The 14415-nt window shown below is 41.0% G+C and overlaps 2 protein-coding genes across 16 annotated transcripts in view; one reads left to right on the forward strand and one right to left on the reverse strand.

Annotated features, from left to right (window-relative positions):
* ANKH (ANKH inorganic pyrophosphate transport regulator) overlaps positions 1-14415 on the reverse strand; it is a 119849-nt gene that overhangs the window by 98467 nt on the left and 6967 nt on the right. The gene's annotated exons all lie outside the window — the stretch shown is intronic.
* Positions 274-14415, forward strand: part of FBXL7 (F-box and leucine rich repeat protein 7) — a 312912-nt gene continuing 298770 nt past the window's right edge. For 3 of the 15 annotated variants that reach the window (XM_042834929.1, XM_042834942.1, XM_042835029.1), the window contains exon 1: positions 274-2297. The gene's annotated coding sequence lies outside the window, so the exon portion shown is untranslated. Of the gene's footprint in view, positions 4268-4579; positions 14064-14415 lie in introns of those variants that run through there. The other 12 variants (XM_042834860.1, XM_042834852.1, XM_042834884.1 and 9 more) reach the window with 9 other exon arrangements.

Consider the following 14415-nt stretch of genomic DNA (forward strand, 5'->3'; position numbering starts at 1 on the left):
CGGCCGCTCGGCGCCGCTCTGCGCGCCGGGCGCCCGAAACACGTGGGTTTGACACACGCACCGCACACGGTCTGCTTGGCGGCGGCGGAGGGAGAAAGAGCGGCACCGAGTGGCTCCTCCTGACGCCGGAGCGCCGGCGCGGTACCCCCGGCCGGGCGGGCTGCCTCAGCCGGGGCTTCTGGCCCCGGCACCTGTCAGCCGGCAGGGCGCGGAGGGTCCCGCGGGCGCTGTGCCCGCTCTACGCCGCCCGGGGCCATCTTGAGGCGGTGGGCGTCGGCGTGGCAGCTGGCGCGCCTTGGGTCGGGTGCGGGCCGGTTTCCGTTGTCTTTCAGTTCCCGCAAGCAGAAGGCCCCAGCGAGAGCACCGCAGTACTGTGTGGGAGCCTGGCTTCGCTCGGCGTTTCCTTAGTCCTCTAGCTGCTAGTGCTGGGCAGCCCCAGCTCCCTGCAGGGCCTGCTGCAGTCTCATGATGCCTTGTGTGTTTGATGCCAGCCTTCCTAATGCAACTGGGTGCAAACAGAACTGTGGCGGTGAAGGGCTGCTGGCTGCTTCGTGCCCTGTGCAGGGATGGAATCAGAATCATTAAGGTTGGAAAAGACCTCTGAGACCATCTAGTCCAACCATTAACCTGCCACCACCATGCCTGCTCAGCCATGTCCACCTGTGCCACATCTCTGCATTTCTTGAATACCTCCCTGAGTAGCCTATTCCAGCAATTTGTCACTCCTTCTGAGAATAATTTTTTTCTAATACCCAACCTGAACCAACCCTGGTGCAACTTCAAGCCATTTCCTCTCATTCTACTGCTGTTACCTGGGAGAAGAGGCCAACCCCTACCTCACCACAACCTTTCAGGGACTTGTAGAGAACAATAAAGTCTCCCCTGATTCTCCTCTAGACTGAACAATCCCAGCTCCTTCATCTGCCCCCATTTAAGAATTGTGCTTCAGATCATCCACTGGTTTCATTGCTCTTCACTGGCTGTGCCCCAGGGCCTTGATGTCTTTCTTGTAGTGAGGGGCCCAAAACTGAACACAGTACTTGAGTATCAAGTACTTCTTTGCCACCTGCACACACTGCTGGCTGATGTTCACCTGGCTGTTAGCTAACATCCTCAGATCCTTTTACTCTGCGGTACTCTGCAGCAAGAGAAAAGCTGAGTGGGTTCTGTAGCTAGACTTCAACCAAGGAGAAATCTAGTCCATGGCTTTTCATCTGATATAAAGTGCATTATCTCCCTTGTTTGTATAAAGGGAGAATGTATGCCAGTATCCTCTGTTTTTTTCAAAGTCTCTGCCTGAGTTCTGGACAAAAGGAATGTGTTTGAGGCCCAGCCCTGGTCCTTGTAGACAGAGAGCGCACATGGCTTTCTGACCCACAGCACTGAAAAACTGAGAGGCTCTTTCAGTTCAGCGGATAGGAGGAAAGACACAAAGCCCTGCTAAGAATTTTACGGAAGTTTCTCAGCATTTTGAAACTCACAGAGGGATTTGCGGTCTCATTACAATTGAGTTTTCCGGTGGCATTTAGCTCAATTATGTCACCTTTCACATCTTAAGAAGACAATGTTCAAAAAGAGGGGCTGGCAAAGAGCTCAGGAAGGCCGAGGTCATGCAATGACTGATGTCTGTGTCTGATCCTCAGAGGAGCAAAGCACGGCAGAGGAGTGGTGGGCAGATGTCCTAGCCAAAAGCTTATATGAAACATTCACATTAGAAAGATTCCTTCCATGTGTTTTGGAGAGTCAACGGGAGCTCAGAAGGTCTGAGCAGGCAGATGTGAGGCCATGGGGTAGAGTGACAGCTGACATGGCAAAGCCAGCCTGCTGCTAGAGGTTTTGTCCCTCCCATGGTTGGAGCTGTCTCACCTCATAGCCTTCATGCCGGCACAGGGCACGGCCTTCCTTGTGGCACACAGGATTCAACTCAAAATGCTTATGATCCTTGTGAGGATGCAAACACGCCTGTGGATCAATTAACATGCCACAGGCATGGTATCATGGCCGTTTAGCAGTGAGGCAGGAGAGGACAATAAACTGAGAGATTGTGTATGTGTTTTTGTACTAACAGCACCATTATATTCGATAAGAAGGTCTCCTTCTTTGTCCTCTGGTGAGTGTATGGCCTGCTCCTGAAGCATAAACACAAGTAAATCATTAAAGCATAAATCATGCTCAGTGCGCCAGTGTTACCTGTAACTGCACCCATGTGAATGTTTTGTGATCATTTTTCAAGGTTGTGGGGAAAAGTACAAACTCGTTTGTTTTCCAAAGAAAGTAGACTGTAAGCTCTGCTCTAGGTAGGTACCATCTAACCTCTGCTCTAAGTAGGTACTATCTAACCACCTCCAGTTCTTGCGGGAGATCATGAGGCTTTGAATCAGTGGCTGGTCCATAGGACCACTTTGAACCAAAGGCATGATGGGGAACATTGAGTCCAACCAACTTGACTGAAGTTAGGCTGAAGTAGAAACTCCAAGGTGGAGGTAAGGTTTCTAGTGCTAGCTGCCTTTCTTCACTTGCTCGTGTCAGCTGAACTGAACTGCCAGCCAGGTTAGACACAGCCTGTGTTTATGCTTATGTGCCAGGCTACAGATGACCTGTATAGTAGGGCCCTTTCTTTGAAGGAAGTCTCATGGCTTTTGAAGACAAGAGTAGATGTATCAAAGCATTAAATCAATATTTGATTCTCTCTCCTGAGATTGCATTTGTTTTTAGATGACTGTATCGCCAGAAATGTATTCCTATCAGGAATATCAGGAATACAATTCCTATTTCTGATAGGACTAGGTTTTACTGTGAGGTCATATTCCTCATTGTCATAGGTCTGAGAAAAACTTAAAACTGAAACTGCAGAATAACATTGTTCAGAACTCACTACTTTTACATATTTTCTAGTTAAAGTTACTGTTTTATTTTTGTTCAGAGGGATTTTTTTTAGGGGAAAGATACCTTTAGTGCTTTCCCTAAATCAGAAAAGAAGTGGCAGAGAAGCCTCCAAACTGCTTGTAAATGCGTGATTTTAACTCGCCATCTGGAGTTTTCAGGTGAGCTGATGTTTGAGAACTGCCTCTTCTCATGTCCAGCAAAAACAAACCACCACAAAATTAAAACTTCCTAAGTCAAAACATTTCAGCATTGCACACGTGCCTCACAGTACTAATTATAAAGCATCCATAGTGATTAGCTATTTTGTCACAAAATTATGCTCAGGGCTGGAAATTCTGAGACACCTGAGCACTTTAATGGAGTGTGACTGAAGTAGGTCCATTTGGGAATTTATTTTGTGTTCATAAGGTAGTTGATACTTCTTCGCACCAGTAGATAGTGGATCAGATCCCTTAAATCTGCTATTAGTTTTTATCTGATTAGGTCACTTGAGAGCACTGATTAACTTTTTATCTTCCTACTGCCTAAAGAAATAAAATAGTGTAATAATGGTGTCCATTTAGCTCATAACCTGTACTGAGGTGTCCTGGGAAAATGTTCACAAAACTGATTCTTTCTGAGTTCTAGATATTAAAAGTATTAAACATTTTTAATAAACAGTTGGGCTATTTTTTAGGTTTGTCTGTCTGTCTTCTCATTCATCTCTTCTGTTTATGGAATGAATGTGGTTCTTGTGTGCTTCTTTTCCAGTCCAGATCATATTTACGGTCATAAAACATAAACCCTCGGATTCATTACAGAAACAAAATTGTATTTGGAACCTAAGAACAAGAACAGTTTCTTACATCTTGAAGTCAGTAGTTTGCTCAGCTGATGAGCTGAGGAAATAGGTCATTTTAGCTGTCTTGGGCAAAAAGCAGTGATTACTAATCGTTTCCTTTCTAGCATGTTTTCTGTTACACTACATTACTTACTCATATACCAAACACTGTCTGTTTGTTTAATGGAATAATAAGACACAGAGAGGACAGCAGGAAATAATTAGACACAATATCTCTACTTTTGATAGAAGAATAATCTAGTCCAGGAATATCTTGAAGCAGGGCAGTCTATGGAGATGGAAGTCCATATGGATCATATATGATCCTGTAATGTATATTATGTTGTGTACTATAACCCTCTGCAGAGGATTGTAATATGAATGATGAAATGTATCATTAGAAAATTTCCTTGTGCCTGGTAGTAATATGTGCCTTTAGCAATATGTGCCTTTAACTTCTGTTTATATAACAGGGTCAAAGTCTGCAGTTGTCTCCGTAGCAGATTGTATGAGGACAATGCACTTTAGCTTCACTCATGCTGCCAGAAATGCAATGTGCAGGTCAGTGCATGAGCTTTAATATGCCTAAAAATTCACAGTCCTTTCCTGAGTTTAAGGCAGGTTCATCACCTCAGACTACTAGATGGGAATCCTGAGAGGACCCTGCAATACATCTTCAGAAAAATGTCCCTATTTCTTCATTGAGACGAAGCTAACCAGCTATAAGAAAAAGAAAAGGCTTGTGTTTTTTAATTTCTGGTCTTCATCTTCTTATCTCCAGTTGGCTATTTAGCTGTCACCTATGCTTTGTGGAGTCACTTGCTCTCTTCCAAACCTTATATTCTACCTAGATTTTTTTTTCCCCCTGTACAGTCCAATGATTGAGAAGCATTCAACATAGAAGAAATTCAAACTGGTGGTTAACAAAATTTGTGAGCCCACTGCTCCATGAAGGAGAGACAAAGTTGGTGTCCCAGCCTACAGAATGGCCAATGATTCTGATCTCTGAATGGCCTTGGGCCGGAAGAGAGTAGATGGCAACTGTCCTTTACTGCCCGTTATCTGAGAATTTGGAAGGATATCCCTATGGTCATCTTCTGCTTCTATCCTCAGTTATTCTTCACCTTGCAACATCTGCTTGCAGTCAGAAGTTTAATTTTTAATGGAATCTGGTGCATATTTCAAGCTCTTTCTTCAACAGTAGTTAAAACAATAAGATTTTAATTTCAAAAGGTTGTCAAACTATGACTGTGTAAATTCTCAGGATTTATATTTATTTACAGAATCTTTAAGGTTATATTCAGATTCATATTTAATATTGAGCAATAAATGTGAAAATCATCTACTCACTTTTTTAGTGGACTGGCCAGGCCCAAAGACTGATTTTAAGGAATCTCCATGACCCGGCTGAAGAACAATGCAGCCTTTCTTTCCTCAAACTCCAGTTCTGCAGAATGGAAAGAAATATGCCTGGCCTCTTCTTTTTCTGCAGGGCCAAGGAAACACATATATACAAAACCTTTTCTTCTTACATGCGAACTAGGTCTATATAACTGCAGTTACTGTGAGCTCGTTCTTCTTCTGAAGAGGCTTCATCTCATGGGGTTGGTAGAACTCACCTTGTCTTATTGGAACCATGTTCTTGGGCTGTGTGCCTGGCTGTACCTTCTAGGCTATTGCAGTTCATAACCAGAAAGAATACAGAAATGCTGTGAGAAAAGGCTGTATATATAACATTCTATTGCATAAAGAGATAGAGCTGAAAGAAAAGATCAGAAAAAAGCCAAAGGAATTAGGGTTGCCAGGCAGACAAATGTCCAACTAATCAAATTCTAATTAACTACAAGCTCAGTGTGAAGAATAAAAATGATCTTTCCTGTTGTCCTGTGTCCCCTCCCTAAGGCCAGTCTGCCTGGCCTCAGCTGGCTTGTCAAGTTAGATGATAAAGATGATGGTCCTGCAGGAAGCCCATGTCTTTCTTTTTTGGCTGACATAAGTGCACTGGGAGCTCCAGGCAGATGTTTCCCAGCTCATGATGTGGGAGAATCTTCCTATTAATACTTAGAAGACCAAGATAAAAAGAATGGCAATTTTCAGTGGCACAGGAGATCTGGGTCAGTCAGAAGTGCCTAACTCATTTTGCAGGTAAGTATCACAATGCTGTCCTGCGTCACCTGCAGCAGGAGACCAGCACAGAAAGTGCCTTCTACCACAGGACATCAAGGAATTTTTGTTCTGCACACCTTGTCTACAGTCTGGCGTGTTTTCCACAATTCACTGAGACTTGCAACCTAGGGTAATCCCAGCTGCATGTATGATGTGTGATCTGGAGTTAAAAAAAAAAAAACCTTATTTTTATTTGGGGTTGTGTTCTGAGTCCAAAACTGTATCTTCTTCTGAAATGACACCAGGCACATGACTCTGCAGCATTTCCAAAATGAGGGAACTGGTAGGTGCAGCTGGTCTTAAGCTGGAGGCTGTCAGCAGGGACTCATGCCCAGCTGCAGCACCACTAGGGCAATGCTGTGCCATGTCTTAGAAAATTAATCCCAGTGTCTTCTTTCTCAGCGCTGGAATTGCATACATGCTAATACAGCCTTGCAGGAAGCTGTCTGGACCAGGCTCTGCCTGAATTAAAGATTTCTCTTTTTAAGTGTATGTAGAGTGGCATCTGCATTCCTTAGGGACTTCAGTGCTTATGAACCTTGTACACTACAGAAAGGACTGCATTGTCCTTACATCGTGCCTGAGGCTCTGGCATTGTTTTAGGATCAGAGTGAGGGAAGAAGGAGAGAGATCTCCTCTTTAGCTTTCTAATAATCAAAGCAAACATATACAAATGTTGCGTTTTCTCATCATAGGGGAATTTAAGCCTTTAAACAGAGAGCTTTTGTTGTTGTTGTGTGCAGAGTTTCTCTTCAGTAATTTCTATAGTTACTTAGGAGTGTGGATGTATCTGTAACTGATGCTGTTCTGATGTATTCTGTTGTAGGATATTTTTGCTTAATCTAAATGGAAAAAAAAAGAAAAAAGAAAAAAGAAAAAAAGAAGAATTTGCTCACAGACAGGATGTTCACTCCAACCGATTAGTTTAGAAGTATTTAGAGAAAAGAACTTTGAAACTAAGTATAGTCATCTGTTTGTGTGTGGATGACGTTCTTATGCAAGGTCTCAGAAGTTTATTTTTCATTTATAGATTTTTATCTATTTGCATCATTTGCGTCTCCCACAAAGAAATAAAAGGGAAAAAAAACCCAACAAAAGCCAGTTTCATCTGAAAACTTGAAGTGTCTCCTCCAAAGCCTGGTTATTTTGGATTATTTGAGAAAATAAAATAGAAGTATATTCACTGATAGAAGAATGCAAGCTGCTCTTACAGTCTACTTAGTATCTTATATTACTTTTCAAAATGCTTACTACTGAAAAATGGATTGACCCTTGGCCATCTCTCTTCTGTCCTTGCAGGGTGTTCACCTCCTACTCAAATAAAGGGAGTGTAGATACTGGGTAGTTAAACGATGTCTGTTCAGTTTTTTTTCTCTGATCAGGGAGACAAATCAATATGTCCTATTCAAACAAATGTAGTTGTAGATAAAGGTGAATGTGTAAATGATAAAAATCTAAAAGCAATTCAACTTCAGCTAATATAAAAATTCCACTTTAGTATGCTACTTGTAGATACGCAAAAGAGTCAGGATGATCAGGTCCTCTGTAAAAGGAAGCTGTGATGACTGATGAAAGAGAATTCAGTTTGCATAACCACTCGTTACTGGCACTGTCTAGTAGTTGACAGATTTCAGTAGAAGATGTCCCTGATAAATTCTGTAATTTTGATCAAATGCATTTCAAAATAAAAATAAATTTGAGATTTTAAAAATTTCCAGTACTTATTGCACTTTCTTTCAAATCCAGTACAAGAGGCCCTGTAAGCTTGTTAAAAACATGTAGATATAACTATGCTTAATAACACAACTACTGGCATTATCCCTTCTCTCAGCACTTTTGGCTGTCATTCTTTTCTGTAGTTTAAAAGCAGCATTATGGAGGGACAGGGAAGACTAAGCCAAGTGTTGCTCATCATTTGCGTGTGGGTACAAAGTACCTTAGGTTCTGCTGGATTCTCTTAGATTCCCCCAGCATTCTTATCAATGACATACACATTGGGACCCTCAACAACTTTGCTGATGACACCAAGCAGAGTGGTGCAGTTGACACGATAGAAGGAAAGAATGCCATCCAGAGGGACCTAGGCATGCTCAAAAAGGGGGTACAGGAGAGTCTAATGAGGTTTAACAAGGTCAAATGCAAGGTGTTGGACTTAGGTTAAGGCAATCCCAGCTATGAGTGCAAGATGGGAGAAGATCTCAGTGAGAGCAGCCCTGCAAAGAACTTGTGGGTCTTGATGGACATGAGTGTATGAGCCTATGATTCTCTTGGAGATTCGCATCCTTAGCGTATGCACTGCTCAGCAACAAACAAAGCATTGTTGTGTTATCAACATTATTCTCAATCTAAATCCAAAAAGCATAACCATGCCAGATACTAGTAAGAAAATTAACTCCATCCTAGCCAAAAGCAGGACACCGTTCAAAGCCATAGGAAAAAATCTGCAGTGAGGGAGGCTCATTTTGGTGATGGGTAATGACTTGGAGGTGTCCACTGGAGATGTTAAAGGCCAGGTTGGATGGGACTCTGAGCAACCTGGTTTAGTACTAGATATGTTTAGATATATTTAGTACTAGTTGGCAGCCCTGCCTGCAGCAGGGGGGTTGGAGCTTGATGATCTTTGAGGTCCCTCCCAGCTCAAGTCATTCTGTGATTCTGTGATTCTATGACTTGAGAGTTTGCTGATTAAGATCAGCCCTGCAGAGGGAAAAAGATGTGAATTTCTTGAACTGGTAGAATTTTGTTGTGAGTGGCCATGGAAAGGTCTTTATCCTTGTTAGTTGAAGGACAGAAAAAGATTCCATATTTTAAATGTGGATCATGTGAGGCTGATACCTTCTATCAGACTCTCCACGAAACAGCTGCACGGCACTATGGTTGTTGCTGTAAGCAACAGCCAGTAGTGATGTAGTTAGCAGGAATGGCTAATGAACCAGTAGTAGCAGACAACTTGGGCACCACGAACAGCACTTTAGTGATTGAATTGTGCTGAACTGTACCACTCTGACTGAGCAGATATTGGAGTTTATTGGAGTTGTCAAAACCAAACATTCATCAAAGGTAACAAGGTTACCCCCCTTCTAGCTGAAATATGCAGAGTCTAATTCTTCATCACTCTGGTCCACCAGGATGGGAAATATCTTTCTAGCTACTAAGTGTGGAAGAAGGCAGGCTAGGTCAGGTCTTTTGCCAGTCTGCTCTGAAGTATGCTGTTATTTTTTTCAGTTTTTTCCAAGTTAATTTTTTCCCAGTTGGTTTTCTTGCAAACAGAAAGCTATTCAATATTCTTAAATGCCTATAAAATACAATTTGGTTTATCAGATGCTCTTATGTTCCCCGAATACCTAGCTGCTAATCCTTAGAAAACTTGAAAGGTTTTCTGATTTTTATTCCTCTGTTAAAAATTAGTTGAAGATGATCATACGATTTAAAAAGTGTCAGGCAAGGACAAACGGATGGACTGGTAGAGTGGGAGACTGCCTTATATGTTTAGGAAACGCTTATTCATGCTCACTGTGACCTGTGACAACTATGCCTTCAGCCTGCATATTGGTCTATGAAATAGAATAACAAAAAAAAAATCTTTATTTTTATCAGATATTTTATATCAAATTATTATCTTTCAAGTTATATTTCTATAAAAGCAGAATGGATTCATAAGACTTACTAATGTAGACAAATGTAGACATTTCACTAAGGCCTATTATGATATACAAAAGCACATACAAAAAGAAACTATGGTCATTGATTGGCTCAGATGAATCACTGGGAATACAGTGTAAGGATCAATAGCATTTGCCTGAAGATTAATCTCCCTGTTAAGTTTAAGTATTGTTTGATTCACAGCACGCCAACTCTCTAGGCAAATTCTTTTAACTTTGAGCTTTGGTAGTGAAAGATGTTATAAATGCAGTGAGTTAATTTGCCATCCCCAATCCTTGTCATGTGATCTTACAGCTCTGGGGGCTCACGTATCCATTGGGTAAAGTGACAAGGCTCTGTTATGTGCACTGAACTGAAACTATGTGAATAAAGCACAGCCTTTAATGTTTTGGAGTACTGTGTTATGTACTTTGACAAGTTTAGTTGAATCTTAATTATTTATATAGCTCCAGAATGTAAAGTGATTAATTTCTGCAAAAAAAGTAATTGCCTTTGCTGCATGAGAGCAAGTGCTGTTAGTAAGACTGTGACAAATTAAGACCTGTCACCAACAGGCTGGCAATGGCTGCTTGTTTCCACTGGGGGGTATCTTTGTTTCTGTACCGATTTTATATATTTTAGCATAGAAAAATCCTTTTTTATCCGTATGCGACATTATAATTATTCACTTAATAGTCATCATGCTACAATCACTTCCTTGTGTGTATTAATTAAGATGACTGGGTGAAGAAAGTGCATTTCTTTTAGACTGCTCTGTGCTGTTAGGGCCCTGCTGCTGATCAGTTCTATGGCATCATCAATGGGAGTCAGGGTGAACAGAGCGAGTGTTCCTCCTGTAGCAGTTTAACATAGATTTTCCAGGCTTTCAGCATATCTCCTAAGCATGAAAATAGGAACTAAACTGGCCAAGGACATGCTCCACACTGTGAAACAGCAGATCCTTACTGCGTTTGATAACCCTAATGTGACAGAAATATTCCTCTGGTAGCTTTGTGCTAGATTGATGAGAAGCAGTTATTTGCAATGTTAAATCTTGGGCTGATCTGTTGCTCATAGTGGTCAGATGTCCAGAATCTATTTTTGGACTCTGGCTGCTGAGACGTGATTCAGAAGAGACTGCTTATTGTGAGGAAATTATGAAGCCTTGGTTTTTTTGTGACATAGGCAATTCTGAGACAGACTTGCTACTTCATTTCAGAATTTGCCTTCTGAAGATAGATAATACGTATAAGTTTTTAAATGATTAATCCTGAAATCCTCATGTTCACATTATCACTTAGGTCATTGGAGATGGTGGTGTATTATTGCTCTGGAGAGATAGAGTTGAGAAGAGTCTGAGTTTTTACTTTTGAAAGTCCAGTCCCCCTTACCAGCCAAAGTCATTCTTCAGAAACTGATCTTTATTCTTTCATTCTATCAAGTGGGATTTCATTTATTTATTTATTTATTTATTTTAAAAAGGAATATTTTCAAGAGTGAATCAAGCTGATACTCAGTTCTCCATTAACTGACTGTAAATTTTTGGTTTTGTTTTAAATACAAAGATACTTACTAACATGTACTAAACCACTACATCTAATGGGATTTCCTCTTCTGCCGAATGTCAGTGCAGAAATGGTTAGGTCAGCCAGGGACACCAGATTTCATGAAAGAATCATTGTTAAAGCTCCATGTGAAATCTGACTAAATTTTTTTGTACATTTTATAGTAGGTCTGACAGTTCTAGTCATATAACAAATAATTGAATGTGTCTTGATATTTCTTCCTAACATTTCGTTATTCTTCATGCACATTTAGACACATTTGGAGAACAGGATTGGGAAAAAAAAACACCACAGATATTTTATATTGATTATGACACATGTATTGAACTGGATTCCTCCTGGTGCCTCTGGGACTTCAGTAATAGTATAGATTAAATGTTTTTGTAACTACTGTCGTGTTTGCTGCATTTTTTTGCAAAACACATTTTTGCATTGCATTTTTTGGCCAGCTGTTGAGGTAAAGCAGGCAATGCCTTTTGTCTAAAGGTAGTGGTGTCCAGTGGATAGGAACTAAGGTGCTCCCCAAGAGAGGGTCCTCTCCAGTTTCTGGATACTTCATGGTTACAAAAGTTGCCTCCAAAAGTGTTGGTTAATAGACGATTGGTAAAACTGAGGTTTGCAATTACTTTTTTGCTGTTGATTTCTAAAACATCTCTAAGAGGTTTCCCACTTAGGAAAAGATACTTGAGGAATCTAAAAAGAAATAAGCTTAGTTTGTTTATTATGTGCAGCCATTCAGGCTTCTGACCGAAAATTTCTTAAGCACTATTACACGTAATGATAATTTGGAGACTTGCTCTGTAACCACATAGTGTTAAATGGTTCCTGGGCTGTTGCTGATGACACTGGCTGGTCAATGCACAGCATCTGCTTGGGCTGCCGAGCCCTGTTTCTTCTCTGTCTCTGCATGCAGGCACCTTATTCTCACTCAGTAAAAATCTGCTGCAACATAGCTTCCATGGCTTCCATAGAGAGTCATTTACTTGCTTCACATTGCAGAATAAGTGAAAATATTAATATGCATTTGCAGAGTAAAATGTAATGTGTTCATTAGCATTAGAAAATTATGAATGTTGATTTCTTTCCATTGGATATCAGGGCACCAAAGGGCTCCCCTGGTGGGACGGGTAGTGATGGGTCCTGCCTGCCTGTCCTCACCAGGAGCAAGGCACTGGGGGCACCAGGGCAGCCCCAGCCTCCGGCAATGGGCACGTCCCTGCCCCTGCAGCTGGGCTGAGTCCAGGCCATGACTTGGGCTTGAGCCTGGGCCCATCTGAGTGGGGGGCTATGGCCAGGTACAGATGGGTCATGGCCTACAACATGGCAGAAGCTGTAGCTCAGGTGGACGCTGCAGGACAGAGGCTAAGCTTGAATGTGGCCGCGTGGGCAGAGGTCAACCTCACCACTGTCCCCAGACACAGGATGAAGGAGACAACATACAGCTGCTCTGGCCCTGAGCCCAGGGAGCCAACCCTCCAGGAAAGGCTCTAACAAAGGAGTATCCCCCTGACACAGATTTATCAAAGTTAAATTATCTGAGATTGGCTGGTCACTGGATATGTTTCATGAGAATTAATTGATAGAATAGAGATTTATATGCAATGCTTATTTTTAATCTTTTACAGATGCCTATTAATCTATCCTCTTTACACTTCCACACTCTCAGCAGAAACAGTTCTTACAAATCTGTATGCTGGTTTTCTGTTTTATCTAAGAAGAAAACAGAGATTTGTTGTCTGCCTGCTTTGTTCACAGGGATAAAACTGCTGGAATCCCACGAGCCTGCATCAGAAGGCATCTGGGAGTTAGACAAGCCATGCAGTTAAGCAGATTAACGATGATTCCTTTTCTTCAGTCTGGCAGCAGGTGTCTGTAACTGATTCTGAACTTTGCAAGATGATACTTTATCAAATAAATGTGCTGTCAAAGTTAATTAGTTACTTTTTGTTTTACTATTCATCCCCACAATGACAACCTGCCAACAGTGAAAAGTGCTCAGAAAAAAACATCACTTACTGAATATCATGTACGCATGAAAACAGACTTCTGGAAAATAAATATGAAGGTTATATTGGATTTTGCTTCCCTGGTTGTGGCCAACAATATAAATGATTAAAAGCTTTTGGAAATTTTGACCATTCTGGCACATTTCAGGGGTCTGTCATCTGTCTTCATTTGAAGATGTCTCTCACCCTTGCAGTGATGCCATGCACGCAAAGAAACCTATGAACTGTGCTTGAACTGTGATTACCACAAGACTGAGCATTGCTGCCATATATATCACTTGTGATGGTATGGACAAAAACTGTTCTTCAAAACAATTGGTGAAACATGCCTTAGATCTTATCTCACAATCTGCGAATAAGGATTCTACCTACTTGATACCATCTCTAACAAAAACAACACGGAGACCATTTATTTCATAACTGCCAAACTGGTTCAAGACAAACACCTGCATATTCACAACATTTTGAGCTATCCTCCTACAGACAAGGATCCTGACATCGTAAGAAATGAAGCAAATAAAGTGTATAGGAAAATTCTCACAATAGAAGCAGGGTGTTTTTTTCACTTTCTACCCTATACTGACTGGGGACAGGGTTCACTGAAAAAGTCAACAGCAGTGTAAAAGACAGCAAACGCGTGACAGCAATTGCAAAAACAATTGTATTGCTTACAAAGCATTGTAAGGATTACAGTGTAGGTTATTTATATCTCAGTAAATTAAAATAAAAACATAGTAGTTCCATTTTTTTCTGTGCAAGTTATGGTACTTGGGCAGGATAATTAGTTCATTTTCTTTAGATATCTGAAAAGTAGCTTATATTAATTATCATCAACAACTGAATTGATGAATTGTGTTGTGCTTTTATGAGCAGGTAAAATCAGTTGTGCCATTTTATAGTTGTGAAATCTGGATGTCATGTAGACTGCCAACAAAGACTCTGTAATATTGCAAACCCAATAAACCTTTGACAAAATAACATCACATTGATGCAGTTAATGTTAAATAACAGATTTTGGGTGGTTTTGTATGTTTTAACTTCATTTTATTTTTTTCAGTGTCAGGAAATACCTAGCCAACAAAATTCCTTGATAATATAGTAGTAGGAGTCTGAAAATTGAGCCCTTAGCTCTTTCAGAAACCTTCAGATAATCTGGTCAGAAAACTTCATCATTAAGGTGTTTTTTGAACCAATACCGTTCCAGGAAGCATGTGTACCAAAATTTCTTATATATCACTGGCATACATGTTTAGAAGTGATTGAGAAGAGAGTCTGGAGAGTTCCTGGTTGTTCTGTCAGTGTGGTACATCAGCTTCCTTCCACTGAACTG

The sequence above is a fragment of the Centrocercus urophasianus genome, unplaced genomic scaffold (genome assembly GCF_019232065.1).
Source record: "Centrocercus urophasianus isolate 14NV4802_14NV808 unplaced genomic scaffold, USGS_Curo_1.0 seq_11, whole genome shotgun sequence".
Lineage (NCBI taxonomy): Eukaryota > Metazoa > Chordata > Aves > Galliformes > Phasianidae > Centrocercus > Centrocercus urophasianus.